The sequence below is a fragment of the Protopterus annectens genome, chromosome 12.part0 (genome assembly GCF_019279795.1).
Source record: "Protopterus annectens isolate FY-2018-M chromosome 12.part0, PAN1.0, whole genome shotgun sequence".
Lineage (NCBI taxonomy): Eukaryota > Metazoa > Chordata > Ceratodontiformes > Protopteridae > Protopterus > Protopterus annectens.
Window position 1 is genome coordinate 76,841,033 of NC_056746.1, and position 25,058 is coordinate 76,866,090.

Genomic DNA, 25,058 nt, shown 5'->3' on the forward strand with positions numbered 1-25,058 from the left:
ATAAAGATGTATTAAGAGAAAGTATACCTATTTATTATTTATACATCTCTTTTATATATCTTTTTTACATGTTTTTATATGTTTCTACCATGTGTATATATAGTATGTATATATTTTTTATATACCCATCGAAATTACTATGTAATCAAACATGAAGACATATTATATATGTATTTTAATTTATATACATGTATTTCTTTAAAAATCAAAATTGAGTGCTTAATTGCATCAATTATTAACTGATTTGAATTAGATGCGAGTATATATAGTGGCCATTATGTATATAGAGATGATTGTTTGAAAAAGCTATGCAGCGAAAGCGCTTGCCTTTCTTCACTTTATTTCAATAACGTCTCTGTTAAATAATAAGTTCTACAAGTGGATTACTGAAGAAATTTCTGAATTCCTATTCTATGGGGTCTGAATAGACAATTGTTTCCGGTGATATTTGAACTGATCACAGCTATTGGGTCTGAATAGACGGCACTTATACAAGTGACATTATTTGTTTGGAGAGACTGTCTGCCTTATCTTGAACCTGAACTAAAATTTTTATTGCTACATGCTTGAAGTCTTTTTATTACAGTTCAGGTTCGAGAGCTTGCTTGTGGTGTGTATATATATATATATATATATATATATATATATATATATATATATATATATACACACACACATATATATATTTATATATACATATATATTTATATATATATATATATATATATATATATATATATATACACACACACACACACACACACACACATATATATATATATATATATATATATATATATAATATCTATCTATATCCCGAATATAGACTGGGATCATTACTCAAGCCCAAACTTTCTAGCCCAAAGGTTCCTGGAGTTCATAAATTCAAATGCCATGGAACAGCTAGTCACCGTTCCCACAAGAGGAGAAAATATTCTAGATCTCATCATCACAAACATGGGGTCAAAATGCTCCACACCGGAAGTATATCCCTCATTGGTGAGATCATATCATAAACTAATCTAACTGGATATTCACATCCCGCCCCCACCCCAAACAAATAAGACCACAGTGATGAACTTCTCTAAAGCAAACTTCACACTTCTCAAGACTGGTGTGGTATCCTTCAAGGCCCCCGAGCCAGTGGAAACCACAACCCAAGCTGCGGAAGCCCTTACAAATGCCTTCAATGAAGACCTCCAGGACTGCATGGATCAGGCAATCCCTAATAAAACCAAGACTTTCCACCAAGGGCAAACGTCCAGTCTGGTGGACCCCAGCCTTAAACAAACTTTACAATAAGAGGAGAAAGCTGTTACATGATAGAGCAAAATTCATAAAAGAGAAGACACCTTTGATCATTATTAGTAAAAAAATACGAGCACTCATAAAATCATCCAAGGCCAACTTTGAGAGAAAAATTGCCATAGATTCAAAAGACAATCATAAGGCCTTCTTCAGCTATGTTAGATACCTGGGTGGAATCTCCCAGATATGCTCAGAATTAGTCCAAAATGATACAAAAATCACTGAACCCACAGACATTGCCAACATACTGGCAGACAGGTTCAGTGCAAACTTCACCCCCCCCCCAAAAGGAGAGATAACTATCCCAGCGGAGTGCAGCCTCCCAGACATCTCCAATGCGCAGGTGAAAGCTGCTCTCTCTAAAGCTAAAAACACAGCATCAATGGGACCGGATGGTGTCCCCGGCTGTGTGCTACACGAACTCAATGAGGAACTAAACCCGCACATAAGGCAGCTGTTTAATCTTAGGCTTACCACAGGATATGGCGTACGGCAACTGTGGTCCCACTCCACAAAGGCGGTGCCTCTGCGGACCCTGGTAATTACCGCCCCATAAGCTTTACAAGCCTGGTCTGCAAAGCTATGGAGAGGATCATGATGGAACTCCTAAACAAAGACATAGGGGACTTGCAGACATTGGACCCTACCCAGTTTGGCTTTGTCATGGGCAGATCATGCCTTTTGAACTTGGTCAACTTCTTTGAAACAGTCACCAAGGCCATTGATGAGGGAAAGGCAGTCCATACAGCCTACCTTGACCTTGCAAAAGCTTTCGACACAATACCCCACTCGGGTATTATAGAGAATCTTCTAAAAAACCACCAAGTTGAAACCTTAGAAATTGAAGAACCGGACCAACGAAAATGTTCCAATAACAGCCACTTTATTCCAATCTCCAAAATAGCAGTCTTAAAGCATGCAAGATACTCATACACTTTTCGTCGCCTCCAAATATCGCAACTTCCTCAGAAGACAAATTGCTATTCTTAATCGTACATTTAAATAGCAAATCTATAGGCAATTAAAGACTGGTCAATTAGTTATAAGAAGCTTTTAACCCTTTCTTGTCACAAGTATAAATTACTTCTCTTCCAGTCTATTTAAGTACAAATCCTACACTTGCCGCTGCAAACAAACACTAAACATTTATTTAGTAATAAAAATGAAGTTAAAAATAAACATTAAATAACATAGACAATAAAATTCCGTTAAAATCTTAAACTTTTAAAGTTTTTAAACTTTTAAAACTTCACATTTTAAAATTTCACATTTTAAAACATTCAACTACCAAGGGGGGCGATGGCAGACTATAAATGTTAAATTATTATTTTATTAATTTATTAGTTTGTAACCAAACCAAATTGTGGTACATGTAAAACCTAAATCAACATTCAAATATCCTGACCAACAATTGACATTATACATTTTAAAAGCCTATGCATTTTAACTAACAGCACTAAATAAAAATTATACCTAATTTATTATCAAATATAAATATTAATTTATTATAATAAATTAACCTAATTCTTAAAGTAATATAAATACATTTTATTATTATTATTTATTGTTTATTAATAAACCAACACTACCACATATAACTACCATTTTACCTTTCTAGATTTTTTAACCTTAATATACATTTTATAGATGTCATCTCATTTAAACCAGGTGGTTGGTTGGCATTTGCTGTCAATTGCCAAATTAATTCTTTCCTTTCGAGTTTTAGTGGTTCATAGGGACATCTTTCATCTGGTATAACTTGATCTATTACTTTAAACCTAAAATTATGCCCTTCGTTTAGGTGACAATGTCTAGCGAGGGCATTGTCCAATTTGGTTTTTTTAATACTGTAAATGTGCTCATATATTCTCTCATGTAGTTTCCTATCTGTTTTTCCTATATAAAAGGCTAAACATTTATCACATGTTGCCATATATACAACTTGTCGGCTACTACAGTTAAACTTTTCTCCTATTTTATAGGTTTTGTTCCTTATTTTAAAGGTATTACCTTCTTCAACATATTTACAATGATTACACATATTACATTTTGTCATGCCTCCGTTAGATCTAATATTGACCTTTTTACCTTGTAAAATTTCTTTAAAATTTAGGTTCCTCCTATAAACCAGCTTCGGTTTGTCAGGTAACAAATCCCTAAAGGCATTATCTGAAGACAAAAGGTGCCAATTTTTATTCAGAATATTTTTGATGTCAAATGCATCCAAGTTGAAACAAGTAATGAAACTACAAGTAAAACCTAGACTTATTATTCTCTTCACTGGTCCTACTTGTTCGACATTTTCCGTTACTATTGGTCCTAGTATTGATCCTAATATTGGGGAGTAAATCCCTTCCCACCGTTTATTTGTTACTTCTGTTGATATATTAATAATAAATTCTATTGGATAGCCCCTTTGTACAAAGAACTTCTCAAGGAGTTTACATTCTTCCAAGAAGTCATCATCAATCGTAATCATCCTTGCCGCCCTAACATACTGACCTTTTACTACTGCTTTTTTCTGGGCCAGTGGGTGACTACTAGAGAAATGAAGGAACGTATTGGAATACGTCTCCTTCCTATATATAGTCGCTACATATCTCTCATTTATATAGTCTTTCTTCAAGTTTACATCCAAGTAATTGATATTATCTTTGCTGAAATTAGATGTAAACTGTAGAAAGTCAGTACTACAATTGAAGGAAGACAAAAGCTTATCCAACCCCTCAACATTAGTTTCAACCACCATAGAAATATCGTCGAGAAATCTTGTATAAAAGATAATTTTCTCCTTGTTTCCTTCATTTTCAAAAATTGTAGACCTTTCCCATCGTGCCATTACTAAATTCGTGATGCTAGCACCGCATGGGGACCCCATAGCAACCCCGATCTTTTGATGAAAAATTTCTTTATTAAAAAGAATAAAGTTATATGAAAGAACTGTATCAATCAGTTCCTCTATAAGCTGTATTTCATCAAGTGGTGCACCTAAGACCCTCATCATGTCACCTACCCATTCAATTGCCTTACTATGTGGGATGCAAGAATATAAATCTTTAACATCTATCGTCACTAACAATCCTGTAGCTGAAAAATGTAAGTCATTCATGGATCTAAGGAAGGACCAGGAATCCTTTGAAATTTGTTTCTCTAACTTAATAAATTTCTGCAGTGTCTTATCAATTACTTTAGCACATGTATAAGTCATACTCCCTCTCCCATCGACTAAAGGTCTCATAGGTGGATCTTCTATGTTTTTATGTACCTTGGGGATACCAAATAGGACCGGCATCCTAACTTGTGCTTGTTGTAAAAAATTATATAAGACACTATCAATCCTTCTTTCTATAAATAATTCCTCAAACAATGATTTAATTCTCCTCGTTGCAATATTCATCTCATTTACAGAGGACTTTACATACGTATCACTTTCTAGGATTGTTGTCATTCTATCTTCGTAGTCACTACTAAACATTATTGCTAATCCCCCTCCTTTATCGGGCTTCATTACCCGAATTGGAGCTTGTTTTAACAAGTTCAACAAATCTCTTTCTTCTTTTGTTAAATTATGCTTGTACTTATTTTTACTTTCCTTTAAATTCCTTAAGTCTATTTCCATATTTTTTTCAAATAGAAGTAGAGCAGGATGAAGGGGGGGATTATATACACTTGAAACAAGGCAGTCGGCTCTTTCATTTAAATTTTCACCCATCAAAGATAATAGGTTCAACTTCCTTGTAAACAGTTTTAAATCAATTAAAGTGTGAGCAACATTGAGTGTGGAACTTGGCACAAAAGTATACCCTTTACTTAATAAAGCAACAGTATCTTCACAAATTTCTAAACTTGTATAGTTATAGATTTTAAAGTCTAATTCAGCATTTGTTATAACTATACACTTTTGTTTGTTAGAACCATTTGATGAAACACTACCGGCAATTTCTACCATTTCCTCCTCTTGTTCTTCTGATTCCTCTTGTTCTGGTAGTTGGGCTTCGAGGCTGAGCCCCGAAAATTTTGATTCCCAAACCTTCCAGAATTATTATTATATTGATTCTGTCCACCAATATTATTTACATTTGTAGTGTTTCCCAATTGGGCAAGTCTTTCACTCCTTCTGACACCATTGTCATTATTAAAAGTTTGTACTGGTAGGGGTTGAGGTGGAACATGTATTTCAGCTTGTTGTGGTACTGGGCCTGTTCTTTGTCCATCATGGATATCATTTTCAGGCACACTACCTTGTTCATTAATTTGTGTATTAACAGGGCGGGGAGGGCGCGGATATGCTTTCCCTTCCCCGTATTCTTTCACATCTCTATCAATTTTCTTATTTTTAATGCCATTCATCTTTTTAATGTGGTCATCAATACTTAAAAAACAACGATCATAATCGTACTGATATCTATTAAAATGAATGTCATTTTTAATGGAATTGTCAATACCTTCCAATTCAGCCAAAAGATTGTCCACCATCTCTTGGTAAAAGGTACAAAACAATTCTAATAATTCAAGTCCGTGTCTATCAAAAAGAGCCACAAGGGCAGTGTGAAACTGTGAGCCTTCAATTAGCCCTGAAGGAAATTGCCAGTGCCTAAGACCCTTAGGAACTATCTTTAGTCTTATGCATTCTCGAAAGTAGGCAATTTCCAATTGTAGTTTACGGATTTTTAACAGTTTGCTATCAAAAATATTCAACTTTTCATTTATATCATTGTTTACCTCCATTTCCATTTGTGAAGCACAATTCCTTTGCACAGTGTTAAAGTTAAAACCTCTGTGCAACCATGCTGTTAGCGGTTCGCGAACTGTATCTCCCCGGTTACTGGTTCGCTCTCCTTCGCGCTGTGTACTTGTTGATACATTATCCTGGCTACCAGATAGCCCCCCTTGAATATCGTTCACATTATCGTTCATATTGCGTACAAAATTAGCAGTAGCAGCAAGACGCCCAACTTCTCTCTCCACCGTTCGGTTCCCTGGAGCCGCTGCTACAGTCGGCGATCTGTTGACATCATCGAGTCGCTGGGAAAGCCGGTCGACTTTCTGTGTCAATAATTCTATGAGGGCTGTAAGGTTACCATCGCCCTCATCCCTTTGTGAAGTGGATGCGGAAACGTTTTCAACGTTTAGTTCCATAAAAAAGAACTAAAAAACCACCAAGTTGAAACCTTAGAAATTGAAGAACCGGACCAACGAAAATGTTCCAATAACAGCCACTTTATTCCAATCTCAAAATAGTCTTAAAGCGCAAGATACTCATACACTTTTTGCCTCCAAATGTCGCTTCCTCAGAAGACAACGTTATTCTTAATCGCATTTAAATAGCAAATCTATAGCAATTAAAGACTGGTCAATTGTTATAAGAAGCTTTTAACCCTTTCTTGTCACAAGTAATTACTTCTCCAGTCTATTTAAGTACAAATCCTACACTTGCCGCTGCAAACAAACACTAAACATTTATTTAGTAATAAAAATGAAGTTAAAAATAAACATTAAATAACATGGACAATAAAATTCCGTTAAAATCTTAAACTTTTAAAGTTTTTAAACTTTTAAAACTTCCTTGGTAGTTGAATGTTTTAAAATGTGAAATTTTAAAATGTGAAGTTTTAAAAGTTTAAAAACTTTAAAAGTTTAAGATTTTAACGGAATTTTATTGTCTATGTTATTTAATGTTTATTTTTAACTTCATTTTTATTACTAAATAAATGTTTAGTGTTTGTTTGCAGCGGCAAGTGTAAGATTTGTACTTAAATAGACTGGAAGAGAAGTAATTTATACTTGTGACAAGAAAGGGTTAAAAGCTTCTTATAACTGATTGACCAGTCTTTAATTGCCTATAGATTTGCTATTTAAATGTACGATTAAGAATAGCAATTTGTCTTCTGAGGAAGATATTTGGAGGCTTATACTTAAAGTGTATGAGTATCTTGCACGCTTTAAGACTGCTATTTTGGAGATTGGAATAAAGTGGCTGTTATTGGAACATTTTCGTTGGTCCGGTTCTTCAATTTCTATTATAGAGAAACTTACCAGCTTAAATGTAAACCCATGTGTCACAATATGGGTTGCAAACTGGCTAAAGGACAGAACCCACAGGGTTAGAGTAGCTGGCGCCATGTTAGACTCCAAGCCGGTCACAAGTGGTGTCCCACAGGGCTCAGTCCTTGGCCCCCTGTTGTTCGGCATCTACTTCTCAGAAGTACAGGCTAACATGGGAGGACTATGGCTGACAAAGTTTGCAGATGACTGCAAACTGGGAGCCACAGTGGAAAGTACATCGGACACAGATATCCTTCAGAGGGGTCTCACGGAAACTGATAGCTGGTGCCAGAGCCATGGCCTGAAGTTAAATGCCAAAAAATGTTAAGTCATACCCTTCGGGAAAAACAAGGTAACCCCAAGCTACCATATAGGTGGCAATCCACTAAGCACAGAAGAGGTTATCAGGGACCTGGGGACCCAGGTTGACAGTGGCCTTTCTTTTGACACTCACATTGCTAAAGTGGTTAGAAAAACCTTCTACATTGCCCACCTGATCATGAAGGGATTCACATCCAGATCAAGTGAGGTTATTGTTCCCCTGTACTCTTCACTTATCAGACTAATGATCGAATACAATGCCCCATTCGGGATGTATCTCACTCGACACCTGCAGCAATTGGAGAGACCCCAAAAGTTCCTCACCAAAAGGATAAAGGGACTCCAAAATCTGTCATATGCTGCCAGACTGAAGAAACTCCAGCTCTATTCAGTCGCATACCGTCTGCTCAGAGGTGACCTGTGCTGACATACTAGGCCATGTCCAACCCGGAATTAATGGGCATGCTCCACCTCAAAAAATCCAAATCTACCAGATCCACAAGAGCAAGCGACTTAAACCTTAGCACGGATATAAATAGGACATGCTGGAGGGATAGATTTGTCACCCAGAGACTCCCTATGTTGTGGAATAAAATCCCGGTCCATGTGAGGCAGAGCACCTCGCTGGCTCTGTTCAAGAGAAATCTTGACCGGTGGATGGGAGATCATAGGTTTACCCCGGGAATCATCTCTGTGTCACTGCTGGACAGAGGCACAACAAACTAATGGGCACAGTATTTAACATAAGGGGTGTCGTAAGCCACAAAACTTTGGGCTAGGCTTATAAATGCCTTAGGGCAGATAGCCTAGTATAAACCTATGAACCTATATATATATATATATATATATATATATATATATATATATATATATATATATATATATATATATATATATATATATACACACATACATACATATACATATATATATACATATATATGTGTGTGTCTCTGTACACAAAGATATAGACAGACATAGATAAATATATAGATGTGTTTATCCCAATTATTGATAGTGATCCTATTACAAATTCACATATACATGTAAGTATGTGCAAGCAAATCTGTACATTGCTTGAACTTGCTTGGTGGAACAAGAAGCACTCTTGTTTGTGTTGTATAAAATTAATACTGTAGGTTCAAAACCCTGAATATCTGTGTAATTGCCTTCTTTGTGGAGTTTTGATATGACTGAGGTAATGTTGCTGCTTTGTAAATCTGTTTATTTCAGCTATGTTATCCTTAAGAATCCACAGTGAAGGCTATTTATTTTTTTGTTCTAAATACTTTTTGGTTCCACTCAGACCTCATCCTCCTGGACTGGTCATCCGTGCCCCATGTCCACACTAGGTCGACCAGTCTTTCTTGTACCCTGTGGACTTACTGTAGTATTCCTGGGGCTGATAATGTGTACTAAGTGCAAGGGTGGGTTTCTATTATTTGCTCTTCTCACTCCCCTTCCCCACCTTCACTACATCTGAGGGCAATGCTCCTCTTTGGACCACACTTCTACTTAGGAGCACCATTGAAGAGCAATCTCCAACTCAGCATGGGAACAGCCATCCCTCCCAGCTGCTCTGTCAGTTGTCTGAGCTGCTAATCAGACCCAGGTCTCCAGTGCCATAGTCGAGCTTTATCCTTCTACGGCACCAGAGCTGCTTTCTGTAGTGAATTATTTGCATATTTGGCAATGACCTCATCATTCTTATGCTGTCGGCTCATCGCTTCATATTTGACAATGACATCATTATTCTTATGCTGTCGGCTTATTGCATCATATATGGCAATGACATCATTCTTATGCTGTCGGCTCATTGCTTCATTGTAATATTGCACATAATTCAGAGTGGTTGAGAAGATACTTTATTATCAAAATATGTTATCTGCGTCATCTGTAGAATGCTGTGCTCCTAAACCAGTGCATGTGTCAATTGTAAGGGTGTGTGTGTGTCTGTCTGTCTGTGATGTGCATATAGGTGCATAATTATTCATGTTGTCATGTCCCTATCTTTATGTTTGTATAGCAGTCATGATCATTACAATATTGTATAAGAAATCCTTTTGAGATGAATAATTTACAGTTCACAACTTTTTTTACTCACTGCAACACAGTAGGTAGCATTCTCAGCTTTGCTATAGAATATACTTCACTGTTTTTTAGTTCAAATCTTAGGCGCACCAGTAGAAAACAACATTGTTATGACTAATTGGGTAATGATGCACTAGTCTGTATGCAAGCATAGCAATATTACACATGACGAATGCCTGTATGAATTCCAGTTCTAATAAGAGGAGTGTCTACCTGCAGATGATGGCACATTGTAACTACATGTTATGAGTATGGCTTCTACTAACGCAAATGGTTAGGCACAAGAAATAAACTTTCTATCTCTATAATGTTGATAGTATTTAAATAAATATATATATATATATATATATATATATATATATATATATATATATATATATATATATATATGCATATCAGGACAATGGTTATGCATTTTAGAAATTTGTGGCCAATTTCAATATTCTTTAAGTAATTTAGGTTTGTTTTTTATGATAATTGTTTCTTCTTTTGTGCTGATTTTTTTCATGTCAGATAGCTGCGGAAGATGTGGCCAGGATTTGGGTTGCAGTGATCGACCTGATGTTTCACCTGAGAAAAAAACAAATGGAGGTGAGGTAGGTAGAATACCTGTTCATATGACTGTATGCATTTTAAGCAGAGCAAAACAAAATCACATTTGCAAAGCCTGCAAATTTTAACTATCACTCTCTCACATTAGATTCAAATGAATATGTATGTTCTCCCATCATGCAGCAGTACTGGTTCAAGAGATTACACTCTGTATTTTGAGTGCATTGTTCAGTCAACCATCAAACTGCTTACATGGCCTCAAAAATATGGTAGTCGCTTCCTCCTGACTTACTGTTCAGGTCACAGTTTGAATACAACTGTCTATTTAAAGGACACGTCACTTAAACTAATATCTTTAATTGTGTAGTAGCTTTACTTCCCACATACTTGATCCTTCTGATTAAGTAACTCATCTAAACCGTGGTCCAGCTTTCCACACCATTACTGCTCTAAGCTTTTACCACAACATTACTGATCTAAACCCTTACCATTACTGCTTTAAGCCCTTACCACGCCATTATTGTTGTAAACCCTTATCACACCATTACTGCTCTAAACCTTTACCACACAATTGCTGCTCTAAACCTTTACAACACCATTACTGCTCTAAGCCCTTACCACACCATTACTGCTCTAAGCCCTTACCACACCATTACTGCTCCAAGCCTTCAGCACACAATTACTGCTCTAAGCCCTTACCACACCATTACTGCTCTAAGCCCTTACCACACCATTACTGCTCTAAGCCCTTACCACACCATTACTGCTCTAAGCCCTTACCACAGCATTACTGCTCTAAGCCCTTACCACACCATTACTTCTCTAAGCCCTTACAATGCCACGACTGCTGTAAGCCCTTACCACACCATTACTGCTCTAAACCCTTATCACACCATTACTGCTCTAAGCCTTACCACACCATTACTGCTCTAAGCCTTTACCACACCATTACTGCTCTAAAGCCTTACCACACCATTACTGCTCTAAGCCTTTACCACACTATTTCTGCTCTAAGCCCTTACCACGCCATTAGTCCTTTAAGCCTTTAATACATTATTACTGCTCTAAGGCCTTAACACACCATTACTTCTCTAAGCCCTTACCACACCATTACTGCTCTAAGCCCTTACCACACCATTACTGCTCTAACCCTTTACCACACAATTACTGCTCTAAGCCTTTAGCACGCCATTACTGCTCTAAGCCTTTAGCACGCCATGACTGCTCGAAGCCTTTACCACACAATTACTTCTCTAAGCCCTTACCACACCCTTACTGCTGTAAGCCTTTACCACACCCTTACTGCTGTAAGCCTTTACCACACCCTTACTGCTGTAAGCCTTTACCACGCCCTTACTGCTGTAAGCCTTTACCACGCCATTACTGCTGTGTAAGCCCTTACCACGCCATTACTGCTTTAAACCCTTACCACGCCATTACTGCTCTAAGCCCACTGCACATTTAATCTATCCCCCTCTTTCATCTTACTGATCTTTATTTACTTTCCTGACATAACAATTATAGCGTACATCTCCACCTCTTCTACTTCTCCTGGTTTAACTGTATTTTCCCTATTCTATTCCACTTTTTTTTAACTGTACATATGTTTGGCTTGTATTGGCTTTGCTAGATCTTCTATATGTATTTTCTTCTCATATTAGATATTCTATGCATACTCATAAATGCAAATTTTATTTGTTTTTTATATACTGAATATCAACTTGTAACATTATAATGTAACCTCGGCTGACAGTGTAATTGGTCATTGTTAGATCATTGTTCCATCCTGGTAAACACATTTAAATAAATATATAAGTAAAATAACATTTTAAATTCTGTACAAGTGCTCATGTGTAACTCATCTTGTGTGGTTGCACCATGCACATTTTGCATCCTCAGCCTAAACAATGACAATGTTCCATTTAGCAATGCATACAAATTGCAAGGCTTGTGTATGTTGCAAGTTTAATAGAATATCTTGTATGCATGGATATTTTTTGTCATTAAGTATGGGTTAGTAGTTTTTTTATGCTGGGCTACCCCATCAGCATTTGTAAGGTGCATGTGTATGCAATTGCTACATAGGCACTGTAGTACACAGTGGATCACAAATGGTACTGCCGTCAACTTTTACTTGGCAAGATGGGACAGAGATCATGCTACTGTGCCACAACTTGTGGTTGTATGTGGTATGTGTGTATAGACAGATATACAGTGGATATAAAAAGTTTACACACCCCTGTTAAAATGCCATTTTTTTGTGATATAAAAAAATTAGACCACAATAAATTCAAAACTTTTCCCACCTTAATGTGACCTATAACCTATACAATTCAATTGCAAAACAAACATCTGTTAAGCGAAAAAATATAAAAAATAAAAAATGTACAGTAAGCTGGTTGCATAAGTGTGGACACCGTTAAACTAATACTTTGAAGCACCTTTTGATTTTATTACAGCATTCAGTCTTCTTGGGTAGGAGTCTATCAGTATGGCACATATTGACTTGGAAATATTAGCCCAATCTTTCTTGCAAAAGCACTCCAAATCTGTGAAATTGCGAGGGCATCTCTTGTGCACAGCCATCTTCAGGTCACCCTACAGATTTTCTATTTGATTTAACTCTAGACTCTTGTTGGGCCATTCCAAAACTTTAATGTTCTTCTGGTGAAAACATTCATTTGTTGATTTGGATGTATGCTTGCTGTAATCTATGTTTTATCTTTATTAATTTTTATATCCAGAAAAAACATGGAACTGTCTCAGAATATTCCACAACACTGAGATGTCTTTTTTTTGGTTCCATCAAGTACAAAATAATATCTTCTGCAAATAAACCAGCATTTCTTGAACACCCTAATAATTATATCTTTGAATTTCTGAGTCCCTTATTTTCTCTGCCAATGGTTATAAATATAATGCAAATAACCAAAGGGAAAGAGGACAACCCTACCAGGTTCATCAGTTCGGACACAACGTTTCAGATATGAACCTTCCTGCTTTGATTTTTTTCTCCAATTCTTTGTATAACTTTATAATAATTATTGTATCAGGAAATGTGAATGCTTCCATTGCCCTACTCAAAATCACAGCTTAATCCAATTATTTTTTTCTCTGCATCAACAGACACCAATGACAGCAGCATTTTCTTACATTCTGCTTCCCTCTGGATCTTCTTTCTCCTGCGGGAGTTGATCACGTTCATGAAGCAAGTTTATCAATTCCCTTTTCTATTCTAGATCTACTGGAGTCAAGAAGCTCATGAGTTTCCCTAGTAAAAACTGAAGGATGGGCCCATGTTCTCCCTTGAGGGAGAGCTAAAGCTCATTCATTTCTCAGTCAAGCTTGTTAGCCCTCTTATCTGAGAGATGGGAGTTAGGTGCTAGGGTGAAAGTCAGGTGGTCTATCCGGCTGACTCGCATATAGAGTTCCTAACCTGAACTGACAACTCTCTAGAGCTTCACAGTTATTCTCTCACTTCTGGATAAACACACTTACCTCTATGAACCCTCTAGCTGTAGCTATAGTGCAAGCACTGTGGAATTGCATGCTCTGTAGGTAAGATCTCTTTAGGTGTGATGCCCAGAGTTGCCATTAAGTGCTTCCCAAATGGTAAACCAGAGTTGTCTGCAGTTTCCAGGATGGCCAAGGTAGCATTGGACACTCAGTCAAATCCACCCATCACCTGTTTGCTTCCTTTCTCTACTAGTACAGAGTATATATTGCCAAAAGGAAGATAGTATTTGCTCTGAACTGCATGGTGAGCTAAGAGAAATATTTTCTATTTTCTTTGAAATATAATTTGAGGCATGAATTATACATACCTCATGCCACATTCCTATATCGATGACTGATGTTACTGTTTAACATGTTGCCATTATTTACTACATTTTATGCCTAATTGTAAATTTGAAAATAACACTTAATATCTTATTAATTGAGGTAGATCTCGCAGAACCCATTACCATTTCTGTGTGAATGCAAGTGCCATAGGGTCCAGTGTACATCAAAAACCACATCATTTATCCCAGCAGCAGTAACTCATTCTGACAACATTCAAAGAAAGATGAACCATGGCGCTGTCCTCCTCATTCAGTCTTGCTGTTTGCATCATTCTGACATGCATCATTTCTGCTTCCCACGAGTGACTCTCTATTTAAATTCTTTTGGCCTTCAAAAGACCCATTAGCATCTCCACTGCCCTTGGTATGCAAGTCTTCCTTTCTCTGTGAGGGGAATACTAGCCACGATGAATTACATTCAATGCTTTTGGAGCATAAAGGACTGCTGAGAATTGTTTGTGGCTCCTTGACCCTAGTGAGCTGGTTGTACATAATGTGAATTTGGGTGGCGTGGTGGCCCTCATGTGCACCACGCATGTGCTTTTCTACAAATAAATCTGTGGTGAATGTTGCTGCAACATGCTGCTTGGGTTCCTTAATTATGGAGTTCTGTTCACTTGGCCCTTGTGAGGAATTACACCTTTTAAAATCTTCCCCTCCAAAATGGGCATGTCACCATTGGTTTGCTGCCATCAATAAGTCCTCATTTCAAATGTGAAGAACCCCATCGCTGTGCACCCCATGTCTGCCTTCCACTTATGTATTATTGCCATTACATTGTCATACCAGGTCATGAAGAAAAAGTATTCAGGTATTAGGGACTCCAGCCCTCAAGTAGCTATTGTGTGCAATACAACAAGCTGTAATTTTTCACTTAAAAATCAGAAACCAGTCAGTTATGATTTCCCATAAATATATCTACATAATGAAGAAATGAAATTGTGTTGCCAAATAACTTTTTTGCAAAATTTTCCATTCACAACTAAAAAAAGTCATTAAATTTCAAAGTGAATTGAGAAAACAGTCATTTCTACTACCTATAATATCACATGCAGCATCCCCACACTGACCATACAAATTAAACCATTTTGTAGCGCTAATCAAAAACTATATTTAAATAATGCATGACAGTGAGTAATTTAACAATTTCTTTCAAATAGCATCATAGCATTTGGACTAAGGGACCACAAATTAGCTATTTCATAAAATTGTTAACCCAAGATTCTTGTTAGAACATCCATGCCATGTTCATATTAATAATCATGGGGATGGCATTATTCATTTTAGGCACAAAAGCATGACTCTGCAGTCAGTGAGCAAAATCACGTAACATATAGCTAATGAACATTTTTATAGCAAAGTAAATCATGCTGCAAGTTCATTCAATAAGCATATTGTAAACCTGGTGCAAAAATATTTAAAAAAACAGCAACACTATCACAGTTTTTAAGAGATCCATGCCAATCCATTTAAACCAAATCAACTGAACAGTGTGACTTGTGCAAAAAGTGATCAGCATTGCTTCTAGCAGATCATCATCAGATGTTCCTCTCTTGCAACTCTGACTTGAATATAATCAGCTGGATGTCACTGCCGTCCATAGAGACTTTAGTTGATGAATCCATAATGTGGAAAAGTACATATCATTCAGCACTTGGACTATCATAGAAATTACCAAATACTTTAATGTGGTAAAAAAAAAAATAAATAAATAAAAACAGCCTTTTTACAATAAATCAGATATTCCAGTCCCTGTTTAAAAATCACTTTTTTAATTAATTTTGTATAGTCTACAAAGAATATGATACTTGGAAGTAAGGTTAACCAAAAATAACAGCATTATACTTTGACAATTCAGAGTCTGAATTCAACCTCTTAAAGTTTCAGTGGGTCTACATTTGGTTCCAATGATAGCATGCATTTCTTTATGTAATATCCACCAAAAAACACATTTTTTTTTATTTGCTTATTTTTGCAGGCTAAGAAATTGAAGTTCATGGTGAGAAATTCTCTTCAGAGGAAGAAGTGAAACTTTTGCATCTTGTATTCATAAGTGTTTTTTTATGTACTAAGGCAATGGTATTAGAAAACATGGCAGTTATGAACATAAACTAGGTTTTCCAAATGCAACATCATGCCACACAGTTTTCATTAAACGTTGCTCCAAACTTTTACTGCAGAAACCATTTTTTTTCTTCCAACTTTATTATTGTCTGGTTGCAAAGCATGGCTTCTTAAAATTCTGCTCAGTGTTCTGCAATGTCTGAAGTCTGTGTTTTACAAATATAATGAAACATACATTTTATTCAGAAACATAAAGGAACATGCCTTAGATAAAGTCAATTATGATGTGTGCCATTGTCATTTATAAGCAAATTCTTGGTAAAGCAATTTTTATTGTAGAGTGACTTTCAGAAAAGAAACCACTTGAATTTAATAATCTAAGAGTGAAAGCTTATGAAAAAAAATCACTGCTCCAAGATAATTTCTACCACTTATACAGCATTGCTCCGTATATCTCTAACAGAATTTCTTGCATATAACATGGATGCATCATTTATCTAGTTTTTTATCTTTTCATTAAATGTCTTTGTGTTTAAATAAAGTTTTCAAATATTTAATGTATGAAACAGGCTTTTGTCACAAATGTTATGTATTTTGCTAGAATGGTGCACTTCAGCACGGTATACCTTTAAGGTTTGCTAGAAGGGCTTCAAGGAAAGCATTACTAATAAGTTTTGAATAATAACTGTGCTGTCAGTAAATTGTGCATTGGGATCTAAGCACATGATGCCACACCAGATTATATGCAATAAACTTATGTTTTACATATGTTGGCTGGGATATTACTTTTTTATACACATTCCAGTCCGCATCTTATGATTGCATCATGCCAGCTTCAGTGGTAGTTCAGAAGCTAAGAAAATGCATACCTCATGTGACCAGTTAGAAAAAACATAGAAAGGATCATGTGCGGATGCGAGGCTTAGTAGAGTGTCATATAAGCCATTATATTTGCTGTTATTGTTTTGTTTCAGATTTTATTATGATTGCTTTTATTTTTAACACTAACAGTTTTAACATCCCGTGACTGTTATTTCATGTACACAGTATTGCTCTCCGCAGTGGCTTATACTGGCAAATATTTCTATTAGACTTGCTCTTCAATTGTATACCCCTTCTTCTCTTCGAATGTGTGAACAAAAATAAAATGCATGGAGTAAACTCCAAAAGGCCTATATACAGAAAATTGCAGGAGAAAGGGAAAAGGGAAGCCCTGAGATTTAGAAAGGGTTAGCAAACTGCAGAAGCCTTGACTCTGAAGGTTTTCAGATTCTGCTAATCCTTCCGAATTCATAGGCTGCTCTAAGGTTTTCCTCCAACAGGGACCTTAGTAAAGAGACCGATCTTGCAGGTGGTGCTGCATGCCATTTATGGCAGCCTGGGGGAGTGGCTAATGTCAATTAGCCATGTGCTTTCCCACACAAAATGTCTGTGGTTCCTGATTTGTTTACTCAAGCAATTCAGAGAAATTTTCACCGAATAAAATTTTACTCCTGGAGGAACAATGACTGTCATGAAAATACCTATCCACTACTGTGGGAGTACTTGCAGTGCAGGTAAGTTTAGTGAAGATGTACAGGGTTGTTAGTGCACATGTGAATGTGTATGCATTTATGTCTGTAGAAGCATTAATAAGGCTGAATGATTTTGTCTGTGTGTCTTGGGGCATGCATGCTGATGAAAGGGTTAGTGTTTTAGCTATTATGAGTCAGTGTGTGAGTGCAGAGCAGCTTGTTAGTTGATGAGTGGATATGATTGAGTATGTTTGTGTGTGGGAGGTGTCTGGGAATGTACATTTTTGTGTGTCCATGGGGGTCTAAATGTGTGTGTGTGTGTGTGTGTGTGTGTGTGTGTGTGTGTGTGTGTGTGTGTGTGTGTGTGTGTGTGTGTGTACATACTGTATGTGTGTGATTTTAGGGGGGGTGACCTTGCTAAGAGGGTGTATGGGCTACTGAAGAAAACACTCTGTCAGACGTGACAGCATTACTACTAGATTCAGAGAGGCTGTAATGAGACATTGAGGTCCTTCTCATTCTGGCTCTGCCAGTTTCTGAATCCCATTTTGTTGTCACTCTAATTGATCAACCTGATATAGGCATCTAGTGGGAGTGGTGAGGATTTTATTGAATCCTTGCATAAATCGCTATTCAGAGACAAACTATTGCTGCAGGACAAACATTTTATTGTACTGCGCAACAGGCAGGACACTAATGCACAGGGAATATGCAAATGAGATGCACAGCACAAATATGAGAGCTGACACAGACCAGAGACAATCATACTGCATACTATAACTGCCAACAGGAGTCTCATTACTTGTACATATACGGACTTTTAAAATAGCAAATGGGAATCTATTCAGTTATGTATGTTAGCACAGCAACTACCCCTTCATCACATATTTGCACAAACTTCTGCGCGCACACGCACACACGCACACACCCACACACACCCACACACACACACACACACACACACACACACACACACACACACACGCACACACACAGAAACAAATAAGAAAATAACATATTTCGTTCTATCATGATTCTTATATAATATTTTACAGCTGTCTAGCTGCTCCAAAGAGAGCTGTTATACATACATACGCATGCACACACACACACACACACACACACACACACACACATGTGCATATGTGCTCCTGAATATAGGTAAATGCACACACAGACACATGCACACACGCACACAGACACAGAAACAAGTAAGAAAGTAATAGATTTCCTTCTGTCATGCTGTCATGGTTCTTATATAATATAACGGCTGTCTAGCTGCAACAAAGATAGCTGCTAGATACACACACACATGCGCATATGTGCTCCTGAATATAGGTAAATGCGCACACACAAACCACACCTGGATTGTGGTCAAATGAGGTCCAAGTCAAAGCAAATGTCTCTCTTAAAAAGGCAGACCAAGAGCACTGTCTTGTGAAGTGACTTGATCTGAGTCACACACTAGACAAATGAAGGCTGAGGGAATCAAACCCTGCTCTACAGGAAGCACCTCATTAACAGCTCATAGCCTTCTCATCTGCACTTTGTACCAGACAAACTGTTGCAAGCCAGCACAGTTCACTTCGCATCAGTGTGCTGCAAAAGACAAGTTAAATTAAAAATGTATGCACAGTTAATATTTTAACATTAAATTTGAGAACTTCATGCTTCCCAGCCTTCCCAGGGTTGGGAGGGTGGCTTAATGGGTAAGGTGTTTGCCTTACAAACACAAGGTGCAGGGTTTGAGTCTCACAATGGATAATTGGCTAAGCTTAAAATGGCTCACAAGGGCAGTTAGCTTAGTACTAAACTATGCACTATGCACTATGCACAGCAAATAAACCATCAACAGTCAACAAAATCACATGGTTCATATCATAATGCTCCTGCTTAATACAATCACTTTATTCCTTTGCACCATAACTGTCTTGGGATGCAGTTTACACGCACACACCAATTACAATACCTTGTATGACTGCATGCATTCAGATGTTTTGTTCTTATAAAATGAATGAACAAATACATAAATAATGACTGCGAATTGTATTTCAGCTCACAACTGTGAGAAATGTACAAATATATTCCATTGCACCCCCAAGAACTCCCAACTTCTTAAATCAGGAATAAAATACCAAGACCCCCAAAATCAGTAATGGATTTTAAATATTTCTCTTGTATAGTTATAAAGTTGTTGGAATGACAAGTTTGCATTACTAAACATTTCCTTTAGGACATTGTCTGAAACTCACATGCTTGTCATTATTTAGAGACTGTAATCCACAAAGATTTGCCAGAAAGCCACAGAGTTTACAAGCAACAGGTCAGTATACATCTCAAATTCTTTGTCTAAGTATTCAGGATAAAGCGAAAAATAATGGGGGAGGAACATTTGAACATTTTATTTTATAGATGTTTTTATATTATAGCCTACAGCAATAATGTATTTAATCATGTTTTAGCTTTTTGTGCCTTTACTCCTTGATGCTGGTCTTACTATGTTAGTCTGCAGCATTACTTACAGCATGTATTAGTTTTATGTTGCTGTAATTTTAACATGCATTAGTTTTATGTTGCTGTATTGCTTTGTATTCCTGTTACATTAGTTTAATCTTGGAGTTTATCTCCCCAGGCCTCTACTGAAAATGGACATGTATCCAGTTGGACTAGCTGGGTCAACAAATGTAAAATAAATAAAAAAAAAAAAAAAACACTGGACAAAGTGTTCCTTTTCAGCAGTGACTAAGCATCATTGTGGGAGGCACTTGTTAAATGTCACACTACGTTTAATTGCAGGAAGCAGTTTGTAAAAGCTCATTGCCGTAAATGCCACATAACTAATTCATTCAAAAAGTCTTCAGAACAATAGGTGTTGCACAGACATGCATTTTCTAAACAATAACAACTATGAAACTCTAATGGCAGGAATTATTGACTGACTATAATCCTCCCTTTATCAGAAAAAAAAAAAAAATTAATGAAGGGGATCAGGGCTATATGGTCTTAAATGAGCTGTCACATGTAATCTTAGGTACAGGGTTTGACTCTTTCTTCTTCAACTTGCCTCCTGTTTGACTCCAGGCAAATCAGTTAACCAAACCATGCTTATAGGTTATCTGCTGTAGTTAACAAACATACAATTTCCTGAACAAAAATTATGAAACTTTAATGACTGACATTAATTCCCAGTGCCTTACAGGTTCATAGGTAAGTATCAAGCTAAGTGCCCTTGTGGGCCATTCTAAGCTTAACCAGTTTCTCTATAGGTGCTTGAATTAACATATCCCATTTGATGTTACACTAACCTTACCCATTCCATAGTCTTACCCCATATGGAGGGACTGTTCAAGTCTCAATGAACTTAGGAACTTTTTCAAGTCTCAGGTAACTTACAATCTTACACACACACACACACACACAGTCACACACCCCACAGTCACACACACACACACACACACACACACTGTCATTTCCATTGTTAACAACACTGCACCAGTGTTTTAAATGCTGTAACCAACCAACGCACATTCTGAACCTATCCCGTACTTGTAAGTAATTAAACTGCAATACCAATTCTAACAGCCAGTCATGCAGAGTAAGGAAAACAGTAAAGCACCAATGATTAGTAAGTGTCCTGCCAATGATAGTTTAAAAATAAAACTCCACACTTTGCAAAAACTGTAGTTTGACTGATTGGAAGCCTCATTCTCATTGGCTCTACATTTGAGCTAATGAGATAGACACTTCTTGAAGCTAGAGCAGCTGAGTGGTAATCATGCACAGAGTGACTGAAAGGCAAAGTAGATGAGAGAGTGAGACGGTTTCCTTGTTTCTTGGGGGTGTTTTTGGCACATTTATGGCCTTCTTCCCCAGCTGGTACAATATCCTAGGGATTTACCTAGGTCACCTTGTGTTTGATGTTTGATCTGGCTCTGTATATATATATATATATATATATATATATATATATATATATATATATATATATATATATATATATATATATATAAAGGTCCATTTCTTACTTTCAAAATGTCACAATCTCAAGATTCATAACATGGAGGCCACAATCTCAAGGTAGTGAATTTCTGAAATTAAGAAATGAACTAAAAAAAAGAAAACATGTAAAACCATGTTTTTGCAGGGGGGAAAGCCCCCTGAACCCCCCCCACCCCCTGCAACTTAAATATACTTACTCCGAGATTGTTCTGCAGTGACGAGAATGGTAACGGACATCGCTATACAGTGCGGAACGGGAACATTACCATTCTCTGCACTGTAGCGTGACCTCTGAGTTGGTATGTTTAAGTTGCAAGGGTTGTGGGGAGTGCAGGGGGATTTGCCCCCCTGCAAAAACATGGTTTTACTCATTTTCTTTTTTTTTTAGTTCATTTCTTAAGTTTGAGATGTCACAACTTCGAGATTGTGGTCTCGATGTTAGGAATCTCGAGTTTGTGACATTTCAAACTTAAGAAGTGGACATTATACACACACACACACACATTTATTTGTTTAACATTTGATAACTGGGAAAGTTTGACTTGGAACAAAGTCAATTTTCAGTGGAGGCCTGGGGGAGAAACACTCCAGATGCATGTCTTTGTAACGTGGGATGAAACCGGAGCACCCAGAGGAAACCTACACGAATGCAGGGAGGACATGCAGACTCAATACAGAAGGCACCCCAGCTGAGAATTGAACCAGAGAACCTCTTGCTATGAGGTGACAATGCTACTTCTGCACCACACACACACACACACACACACACACACACACACACACACACAGACACACACACACACACACACACACACACACACACACACACACACACACACACACACACAGACACACACACACACAGACACACACACACACACAGACACACACACACACACAGAGACACACACAGAGACACACACACACAGAGACACACACACACAGAGACACACACACACAGAGACACACACACACAGAGACACACACACACAGAGACACACACACACACACAGACACACAGACAGTCTTTTCGGCTTTTTCCCGGTTAGGGGTCACCACAGCGGAACTCTGGTCCGCTAATGATTGGCAGTCACTTTTCATGGTGCCGAGTTGCCAGCCCGACGCCCAACCTTCAGTGAAGGCATGCCCATTCACACATGTCTTTCAGAGGCCACTCGACCACAGGGAGGACATGCAGGCTCCACGCAGAAGGCACTCCAGACGAGAATCGAACAGGAGAACCTCTTGCTGTGAGGTAACAACGCTACCACTGTGCCAGTGTGTATGTATATGTGTATAATATATATATATATATATATATATATATGGGTCTATGTTCTTTACTCAAAAGTACGGTTCATTGAACCTTACTTCCGTGAATTGACTTCCACGAAAGTGCATTTTATCAAAACTGCACTTTCGTAGACAAAAAAAAATAAAAAATTAAACACTGATATGCATGTGGGCAAGCCACCCTGCACCCACACCCCCCCCCTACTTTAATATTCTCATTCTAAGATCACACTACAGTGGGGAAAAGGGAATATTCCCTTATCCCCACTGTACTACGATCTCAACAAGAGCTTCCTTAGTTGTACATCAACCGTATGCGTTGATGTACAACTAACGGTACATGCTAATGACATTTTTTTGTTGTCTTTAACGAAAGTGCATTTTTGACAATGCACTTTTGCAAAAGTAATTTCTCACACACACACACACACACACACACACACACACACACACACACAGCCCAAAAATCAGTGCAAAGTTAACCCATCATGGCTCTGCATTCAGCTGGCATTCTTTCATGGAACTGCAGTACATAACTGCTCCCAGTGACACTAGTAGTTTTACAGATTTCAGTACTGACCAATATAGACCCTTGAATTCGCAGAATTCTATATGTTTATGACTACAAAGTGTACATGAGATGCAGATAAGCTGTGTTGTGCAGAAGATGGCACCGAATGCAATGATGCACAACATGATAGTGAACTACTACCCATTTCTGCACTTTACTACTGCTCATTGTAGTGGTGTTACTTATAGCTGCCCTGCTATGTATTCCCCAGTATACTCACTAGGCACCCTGAGCACTGTTCCTATAAAAAGGCAGCACTCTGCTGACCTGCTGTGATCCTCTGTTTCCCAACAAACTTCACTGAACAATTCCTGGTTGTGTGGGCATACAATACACCTCTTGATTACTCCTATATTACTCAGTGTGTACGCCTTACTCATTTTTTGAATTAAGTGTGAACAACTCTGCCCTGTGGTACATCCATTGTGTACCTAAGCAGCTCCTTCCCAAGTAGTAATGTGTTTGTTTCAGCACTGTAGCAGAAGCAGTGTTGTCCTACATCCTGTGCAGCAGGAGAGTGCAGAGAGAGATGCAGGAGCCTTTGGGGAACAATATCATATCATCATTGGTGTCCTCCACTATACAAGCAGTTGCACCCTGTGTGACCGTGGTAAGTCACAGGTTGTCACTGCTCCCACTTCACTACTGGCAAGGACTATTACGCCTCCTCCCAGTGTATGTGTAGATGCCACAGCCTCACTCCACAGATGTCTCCAGTTCCATGTGATGACATGGATGCATGGACCTCCATACTGAGTGCACTTTTCCACAGAGATCCTTCCTCCTGGCCATGTCCTGTGCCATATGCAAGCAAGAGCACACCACAGACAACCTTCCTCTGGCAATGTCCTGTGCTGTATGCAAGCTCCCCATACTTTTGTGTGTCTTATCATCCAAAGCCTTCTTCCTCCTTATGTTCTATGCCACATTCTAGCATCAGAACATGGCCTCACATACCATATGTAATTTTCTTCATCATTATGCCTCATGCCACATGCTGGCCTGTGTGCCTTAACTGTAGTACTATGTGCTTATTCCTGTGTACATTCTGATCTCTGGGTACACAATGTGCTATATGCTGACAAAGGTATATAGTTTCTTTTGTCCTGTAACCATTACAACCTCCTTCCTGGATACCCTTTTGTCTTTTACTGTTATAAGATTACAAGCTGCATTGTGTCGTACATTGTAATGAACACAGCAAAACATCCCTGGGTGCCTTCTGTGCCATTCTGTGTTATGGGCACAAGGTGCCAACTATTGCCTGTCCATTAATTGTACATCCCAATATAGTGCACTATCACTCACATTGCCAATGGCTTTGTGATATTGTAACCAGTCATGTTTTTGACTGACCATGTCTGTCTTTGAAACTGGTGGCATATGGTTTTATGAACTATCAGTTTCAAATATTAGGTTCCTTTCTTAAGCTGTTAATGTTTTATGAATTCTGATGTT

General features: G+C 37.8%; 1 long non-coding RNA gene across 1 annotated transcript in view; it reads left to right on the forward strand.

Moving 5' to 3' along the window:
* LOC122817320 overlaps positions 1 to 20,062 on the forward strand; it is a 65,622-nt gene extending 45,560 nt beyond the window's left edge. Inside the window, exons 2-3 of the long non-coding RNA XR_006367198.1 lie at positions 10,279 to 10,361; positions 20,008 to 20,062. This is a non-coding gene — a long non-coding RNA (uncharacterized LOC122817320). The remainder of the gene's footprint in view (positions 1 to 10,278; positions 10,362 to 20,007) is intronic.
* Positions 20,063 to 25,058: the final 4,996 nt, after the last annotated feature.